Raw genomic sequence first — 8,812 nt, 5'->3', positions numbered from 1 at the left:
TTGAAGCCGGAACCTTCCTCCGCTTTACGCCCGCGGCCTTGGCGACCTTCTCCGCCGCCGGCCAGGATCACGCTACCGCGTTGGCGCCCGGAGCGCGGGCCATCGCGGCGGGGGCAGCCGGATTCCCGCCCTGCACGACCACGTTGCCCTGCCACTTGCGGGCAGGCGCGGCTTGTGCTTGGGTGACGACGGCGGGGCCAACATGGCCGGCGACGAGATCCGCCCGAGGGGAAGGAGCGTGCGCGACCTCGACGGTGACGGGGGACAGCATGGGGTCATCCATGGCAGCGAGGGACGGCCGGGGAGGAGGAACCGGAGCTTGCGGAGGGAGGCAATGGTGGCGGAGGGTGCGGGGAGCGGGAAAGGGCGCGCGGACATGTCCCTCCCGCCAAATCTCGCAGCGGATAGGGGTTGAGCTCGGGTCGGCCTCCCAGCCCGTGAAGATAGAGGTTGGGGAAGAAGATTTGCTGCGCCCCGTAAAAATATTTGTGGGCCGGGGCGGGATGCGGGGTCTGATCGTGCAGATTTTCCGGTCCCAACCCGCAATTTGGCGGTTATTTTACAGGCCGGGGCGGGATACGGGGTCTGCTAGAGTTGCTCTTATACCTTCATGGTGCCCCCTCCGCTCCTTACAAAACTACATATAATAAAACTTCTTAGGGACACAGGAACGTGATGCTTAGCGGCTATCAAGTCAAGCATCTGTCTGAATGACGCCGTACAGAGTAGCCCAATTGTCGCAAAGAAGTTGAGCCTCCTGCAGAGTTCACCAGAACGGAGGGAAATTGACAAAATCAGAACCACTTTGGTAGAAAAAATGAAAATGACGTGGACAAAAAGGAAATGAAATTCTGACGCATTGTTCGACGTCATAAGCCGGAAATTTAGTTCAGGCCAGTCATTTTCCCCACTCAATCCAGAGATCACCAGCTTTCATTTGGCTGGTGATTGAAGAAGCACTACTCAACTCCATGTAAAAAAATGATCGTAAAAAAGAAACTCCATGTCGGTGAGCATCAATAGAAGCCGCTCATTCTGAATGCAAGCTTTAACATGGTTTCGTTAGTGGAGCAGCACCATATGGTGAGCATCAATAGAATAGAAGCCACTGCATTAACAAGTGTTGGGTGTTTGGTTGACTAATCTTTCCCTACTAATAAAGCACGGAGTGCTTCTGCCCGTACGTCGTCGGCGTTTTTGCGAAAAAGCCCCTCTGTTTCTTTGAAAGCCCAAAGAAGCAATCTGAAAAGGGAAGAGCTTGTTCTGAAGGAACCGCACTCAAAGGGAATGTTTACTTTATCAAATCATTCTTACTCCTTGGTTACCCCTGATGAAACGAGCCTATTCGTTTGACCATTCACTAGTTTGTAAACTGCGCCTACTTCATGCACAGAACTCCGCTCTACTGGAGGCTTGGCATGCTCGAAAAGAAAAAAAGCAGAGTCAATCTTTTCAAATTCCTTGCGAACAATACCGAAGACTTGCGGCGTGTAGTTGCTTGCGTGAGATTTCTCAAGATTGTAGAAAGGGGTTTTTAAAACAGGTTCCTTCCGTCTGAGAGGCTTTGCAATCCAACTCAGTCTCCTTTGTGTGCGCGCACACGCAAGCCAAGTTTCACTTTTAATACCCCTGCCTTCCCGACCACGGATAGGCTGCGGGGCTTTGCACTTCGGCCCCATTGTGTGAATACCACATCAAGGTGACAGGATTCGAACCTATGGCCCTCTGTACCCAAAACAGATGCGCTGACCAGACTGCGCTACACCTCGTCCCCCCCTCAGAACATATGGATCTACCCGATCGATAAAGAAAAGAACCGCAGCGCTGTCGCCCACCCCGCTTTGGGCACGGGGAGGCGAGAACCACCGCTTTTAGGAAAGAAGCCTACAATTTGATTCTCGTCTCGTTTCACTTGCATTTTATTTCGTTCAGTCTCGTTCTGAGAGTGGAATCGAACCACTCACTCCGTTTGGATTTCGAGTCCAAAGGGCCCAGCCAACGAAAGAGGATTTACAGTCCCACGCAGCCTGCCAGAACCTTTTTCTTGCTTGATTTTTATACGATTTTTTGAGCAACTAGCGCGAAAGCCGTTGCGCGTTAGCGCATCCGTTTTCTTGCTTGATTTTTATACGATTTTCTGAAGTGATCTGTCCAACTAAGTAGAAAAGGACACTAGAGTGTGGCTACACGTGGTATAGGGCTGCTCGTCCCGCCTGGTGTTTAGAAATGACATCCAATCTTTCGGTACCTATCATATATTCTAGGTGGATAAACTTATTTTTGATCAGCATCAATGGGAGATCTGATGTTTTAGAATGACCTTCCCCTGATCAGAGAAGGGGCTTGGTCTGGAACAGATTGAGACGGAAAGCGGTAATCAATCGCCGCGTGGTGGAACGCTTGTTGGAGAAGGGTAAGCGCCTCCATGTCGTAGGGGTGGGTAGGCCAATAGAAGACTAGGGAACTTAGCCTAGCCACTCAGTTCTGCCCCGAGCCAAGTCTATTTAGTGTCAGCGAACACATACCACTATCTATATATAGGTTTTTCTTTTTCGTAGAGGTTGTCGCTTAGGTCCTTGGACCCTTCCTTCATGAAGCTTGAGGAAGCACTCACTTTTCTATCCACGACATTCTTGGTTCTGCACTTAGTCTTGAACCTGTGTTGGTTTGGGACGTCAATCTCATTCGTCAGCGGTGTGTGCCGCGTACTATGATTGCTTTCTTCTTGCTGTCAAATCCCAGTCTATCTTTCACTGAGCTTCCTTCGCTTGGAATTCAAAGTCCAAAAAAAAGAAAGAAAGCGTACTGTGAGGTATGAATGATCAAATGTCTACGGGTGTCATTGAATATCATGGGGTACGAACTTCTAAGGTCATGGCGTAGGGTATTGGATAGGCTGGTCCGCTGGTCGAAGTCATTGCAGGGTGTGCTACGGACAGCTATTGTTCCTGGGCATTTCCTTTCTCTCGTCATCACGCCAACATACACAAGGCTTGCCTTCACAGGGCCCCACCTTGACTTGCCATCATGGCTACACTCTTTTCATCAAAGCAACTCTTCTTAAGAAGACCCCTTGGTCCCCACAACGAAGTTCCTCCATAGAGAACCCAACTGCACAGCACCATCGCAAAGGTTTCTTCGTAACTCGATTAGTCTCACTCAAGAGAACTCATCTACACGGAAGGTCTTTTAAGTGCCAGTTGTACCCGCACAGAAGTTCTGCGCCCTCAACTACACCAGGATGCCCCCTGCAGTAGCATCACAACTTTTCTCACCATGGACAGCTCGCAAGTCTTCTTGCATCAGCCACACCTAATTACAAATGACCTTGGCCTCTCCATGCTCGTCATTTACATTTAAACTGCACACCCCCTTGTTGAGGTCTTACTCCAAAGGTACGGCCTCTAGCACATGACCATTCCTCACTCAAGTCATCGACACCCTCGTCGATGTACGTGTTGAAAGAAGAAATTCCACTATCTCTCAAACGAAATGAGGTTTTTGAACTCCTATATAACAGAGTTTCATTGATGCCAAAGGGGGTTTTCCTCAAACGATTGGAACCAGAATAAAATAAAAAAAAGAATGAAAGAGTCAATCTATCTTAGTCAAGGCGCTCGCTCTGCCACAAAGGGAGGCACTGGCAAAATCTAAATAGAAAAGAGATGTTTCCAATTAAACCATAGATGTCCACTTCATACTTATAGTATTCTATTTCGGCTTGCTTGGGTTCATTCAAGGCATCTTCATATCTATTAAAGAAATCAATCAGCTCCTAATTAGGTCCCCCAAGGCGAGCGAAGTGACGTTTTTATTTCTCTTCCTCCGGTCAGAAAAAAAAAGATTTCTAGGACCGGATGCATAACAAGAAAAGACAGAATAGTAGTGGTGCCTGCCCGCAAACAATCTTAGAACTGAGCTCTTGTAAAGGTGGGCGTTCCTACGCTCAAAGCCCATATCTCAGATGCATGCCCATTGGAATAGCCCATCACCAGGATGAAATTATCCATTTAGCGCAGTTCCCCTTTCCTCTCTTCTTATATAAACTTCACATCCTAAACACCAAAAGGAAGGGAGAAGCGAACTCGACCTGGTGGTTTTTTATCATTTCATTGACCTTCGAACCGCTCTTGCCCTCCCCTTTCACTTTCTTTCCTAAATGTGTGACTGATACCAATCCCTATGTTGTACACTCTTCCACTAACTAGAGAGAACCATGCCTGAAGTAGAAAGAACCAATTACAAGTGTTCATAGTGGTCTAAGAAAATCAACCCTGACCGTGAAGGTTCCTAGTGTTGATACCAGTTGTTGGAGATAATGGAAGGAAGCAACAAAACAGAGAGAGGATCCAGTGTAATCTTAACTACATCTCAGCTCTTATACAAAAGCTTATGTTACAATACATGGTACCAGTCCAATTTATAGAAAATAGCAAACCGACACAAAGTCATTATCGACTCAAGTAACAACTATTTCTATTTTGTTCACAGCTCATTCCTAGCTAAGACATAACGGCGGGTAGGCAAACAACTTGATTCAGGTCAATACAATACTCTTCTTCGAACTTGCAAGCTTGGGACACAAGCGTAAACTGAAAAAGAAGTAAGACCAGGTACACTGCTAAACATAAGTATAAAGAGGTGGAAGGCTGGCTGTGCTTGTGCTCACCTACAGGTCTGTCCCAGCATACAGTATCGAAAAAGACTGTCTCTTATTTTTGATTTGTCTGAATCAGCGTATATTAACTAATACTACTTTATCCAGTCAATAATGAATTGAAAGGTCGTCTTTAATTCAAAAGTGCATAAGCAAGCAAGGAACGGAAGGCATGCTAACTACACTACTAGAGTCAAGAAAAAAAACGACACTACAAACCAAACTACTTGAGTAAGAATCAAAGCTTATTGAAGATGCTAGAAAATCTATGAACAAGTACCAGGTTAGTAATTCAATTGTGATATCTTCTGCAGCGTTTTCTCTCTGTTGCTATTCTCAGCACTTTGGAAAGTATCTATGCAAAGGAATTAGTATTAAGAATAGCTTGGTTTGGTGCAAATGTAATATAAAAAAGGCATTCCCCTATATGCTGTTAGATGTACTGCAAAAAGGTCAAGTTAAAGAAATATTAGGAAAATTGTTTCGGCTGTCTGTGCTATCATTTTTCTGGAAGCTTTTAAGCCTGTTGTCCAGATGTTGCTGCCTAAAAGTAGTTCTTTTAAATTGTTTTCTTGTGGTCTTGTTCTCTGTATTGTTTTTGGAAACAAAGTACTCTGTATTGTTCATGTGCTGAACTTCATAGTTGGAGGTAGCACAGCAGCAGCAGCTACTCTCACCAGGTGCCTTTCGCCAAGGATACCGTCAACCGATTAAACCTTTGCTAATGGTGGAATTGCCAAACCTTTGCCCATGCCGAAAAAGAAGCCAAGTCTGATTCAATAATTACCTTTCTTTTGTCTCTATCTTTGGACTGAATCAGAATCAGAAGAAAAGCAAGGCTATCCTTCGTTGCACACCTAATGGAAAGCACTGGCTAGATTTCCGATGAAGGAAGCCGTCTACTAACCGGAATACTACAGCAGAGGACAAAACTAGGGACTTCGAAAACGAGGATAGTTTGCCAGGTAGGGATACCGTTGTTCGAATTGAAAAAAGATACCTTTCCCCAGAGAGATAGGATTCGAAAATAAACCATTCATGAAACTCATGCAGGAGCATGCGGTGGTCACATTAATGGACATGCGCTAGCTAAGAGAACTTCTTAAGTTAGGGTACTATTCTATTGGCTGGCTTACTATGGGGAAGGGGAGAAGGCAAGCCGCGTATGGATTGATCCCTAATTCAGTTCTTTTTTCGTGGTTTTCTTTCCATCTCACAACTTCCATTTCTTGAGCCGACCTTGCCCGCAGGAGGTATGATTCCGATCTTTGAATCGAATTGGATTTTTTGTCTTAAAGTGAGGGCGATGAGTGGGGAAGGAAGCTGATGATTTTATTAGTGTGTAAGGTGGCCCCGAGAGCTGAACCAAAGCCGGCCGTTTCGAGACCAGGGAGCTTTAACAGTTTCTACTTAAACTATGTGTTCAGCTATGTGTTCAGATTATGCTATTTTATTAGTAGCTTTCGGTCTCGATTCGCCCTTACCTCGGAGGGATCAACTACTTCGCTTAGGCAAAAGATTGAAAAAGTCTGTATCTGTCTACATGTGCCTCCGTCTATGTTACCCCTTCCCCGGAAAGGAGATTATACGTTTAGTAAAAAAAACGAGAATAAAAAATCAAAAAGAAAGAAGAGAAAGAACTGGGAGTTGGCGCCTACATAACAGGTAGCTTGCTTACCAAGCCGTCCTGGCAAGCTCCTACAGTTCTCTTATTACTCTTGACTTGACTTATTAATAAGAAAACTACTCACTAACAAAATGAAAGACGATCTAGAATCTACCCAAGAAGATAGAGAGTCCCACATACGAGAAAAGGTCACAAATGGAGTTGAACCAAGTAACATTGCAAAGGCATAATGATAGTAGGGTCGGGATATCCCCGCCCTCCGAACCGGACGTGAGGGTCTCCCCTCATCCGGCTCTCCGCAGGGGAATCTCCACTCACTGCTTCCCCTAATATCCTCCCTTTACCACATCATGGGGGTTTACAGGAGATCCCAGAGACTCGCTCGGAAAGGCTGCTATACCAAACATTATTACTTAACTACAAAGAAAGAAAAGACTATAGTAGTCACTAGACTGACTATAGTAGTCCGTCCGGCTGCTCTTGCTTAAATCATTACTCTTCATTCTCCCGTGCTCTAGCAATTGCGCTCCCTAGACCACTACCATTTAGTTAGGTAGGGACAATCAATCCATAGTTACGGGAATAACGGAATGCATGGGGATAAAAAAAACAGAAAAATGCAGATTTTCTATGAAATCCTTTCTTTCCATAGATGTATCTGGTCTGAGACGGTACAGTACTCTACGAGAGGAATGCAATGGGATGGATGGTAGAGGGCTGCCTGCGCCCAAAAGCGATGATTCACTTGTCCCCTTGTCTATAGGGACCTTGTGGCATACAACCGCCACGACTCCTGCGTTATAGCCGCCCCTTTCTCTCTTTCTTTTGACTGCCTCGTGGACGGACGAAAGAAGGGAAGTTACAGAAGGGGGCAGTGAAGGCTCGCCAAGTAGACAGCAAGCCCCCACCCCGTCAGTCCTGTGTTGCCGTAGCGTGCCCTACTTCAATAAGGTATTACCTCGCCGATTTTAAAGGGGATGGGATTGGATTCATTCACTTGCATTCCTGCTAGCACTACAAAAAGCTCCGGTCTTAACGCCCCTACGGAAGCTGTGCAGCCTTTCCTCGGGTTCGTAGAGTCGGGTTTCCCGTTTACCCACAACGGAGGAGCCGCCCCCACCAACCAAAGCAGGTAGGCGGCCACGGTTCATAACGCACTCTTCGCACAACAGATCCACTTTGAAGTTGACTTATTCGCTCGGCCAATCGTCGGAATGTGTACGAGATACCATAAGGGCCCAATATCTCAATAGCACCCTTGTCTAAAGCTTCGAATGAGACTGAATATCCGAAACGCAGGAACGATCTGACTAGAAAGTCATTCAAAACTTGATCGAAGAACCAGCGTTTATTGAAGAAGCTATAGAGTCGATTACAAAAAGTACTAGTTTGAAAGGCTCGTTGGAATTGATCCGCTACGAGATTTACATTATACGCTAGAGAAGCACCTGAAGTACTAAACAGAATAGGTATTAGTTTTGTAATGGTTGGGGCAGCAAACTCGGATTCGGCAAGAATCTCATTTTTTGGTAGTATGAAGGGGGAATTGGCCCAAAAATTGGATAGGGGTAAAGACGCAGCCGGGTGCCGGCGGCTTATTCAAGTGCCCCCCGAACCGCGCGAAATGGTCGCCTATTACACGGCTCACAAACTCTGCCTGGGGTGGGGCTACCTATTATTCGTAGGCGGTACGTACGGCGCACGCAGGGCCTCGGTTTGCTGCGTGGACTGTCTATGCATTTCCTACAGAGTGTAATGGAACCCAGCTCAGCTCCGCCGGGCCAAAAGAAAAGAACAGAACAGCCGGAGGCGAAGAGTAGAGTATAGCCAAGGGGCTTTCGTCGTCCGTAAAGGACCTAACGGAAGACCGTGCTCCGAAGTGTGCACTTCGAGTTTTGTTTTAAGAACACTTGGCCTTACCCCTTCATTTTGAGCCATGTCTAGGTAGAATCGGCAAGATTGAACCGAGGCCCGCCCGGGCACCGCCGGGGGACAACCAGACCAACCAGTAGGCTTTCTTTCCGAAGTTTCCTCCCGGGGCCCTTAAATCATTGAATTCATAGGCATAGGGGCGTCCCAGGCAGTGGTTCATTCAATGAGAAAGAAAGACAGGAGGGCAGGATTCGTCGTGTCGGGCTAATTCATTCTGGGAAAAAAGGGGGAAGGGAGCCACCTGAGCTATGCGAAGGGAAGGAAGTCGTGGGCTGAGCCGGAGGTCACTTTTCCCGATCCATCCCGAAGGGTTTTTTCCCTCTCTCGCCCCATCATCGTACCCAGTCCTGCTATCGGCTCAGCCCTATCTATTCATCTCTTTTTTTTTACATGGAGATTTTTTGGATCTCTCTTGTTCATAGATCTTGAAAGCGGATCAATAGAAATTTCTCAAAGGATCTATCTATAGAAAGATCTAGATCTCTATCATCATCTATCTCTATATCTAGATATGGAAGAACCCTCGAAGCCTGTCCCCGACGACGATGCCCCCTGGGCGAAAGGAAAGGGGCCGCCATTCTCTTTCTTTCCTCAAT

At 46.6% G+C, this 8,812-nt stretch overlaps 1 protein-coding gene and 1 non-coding gene across 2 annotated transcripts in view; both read right to left on the bottom strand.

Moving 5' to 3' along the window:
* Positions 1-673: 673 nt before the first annotated feature.
* LOC119354209 overlaps positions 674-8,812 on the bottom strand; it is a 53,455-nt gene continuing 45,316 nt past the window's right edge. The window contains exon 11 of the mRNA XM_037620914.1: positions 674-757. The gene's annotated coding sequence lies outside the window, so the exon portion shown is untranslated. The remainder of the gene's footprint in view (positions 758-8,812) is intronic.
* Positions 1,695-1,769, bottom strand: TRNAP-UGG. Its single transcript has one exon. It is a non-coding gene; the product is annotated as a tRNA-Pro (tRNA).

Source organism: Triticum dicoccoides, chromosome 2A (assembly GCF_002162155.2).
Source record: "Triticum dicoccoides isolate Atlit2015 ecotype Zavitan chromosome 2A, WEW_v2.0, whole genome shotgun sequence".
In the NCBI taxonomy this organism is placed as follows: Eukaryota; Viridiplantae; Streptophyta; class Magnoliopsida; order Poales; family Poaceae; genus Triticum; species Triticum dicoccoides.
This window is presented reverse-complemented; position numbering and strand designations above follow the sequence as displayed.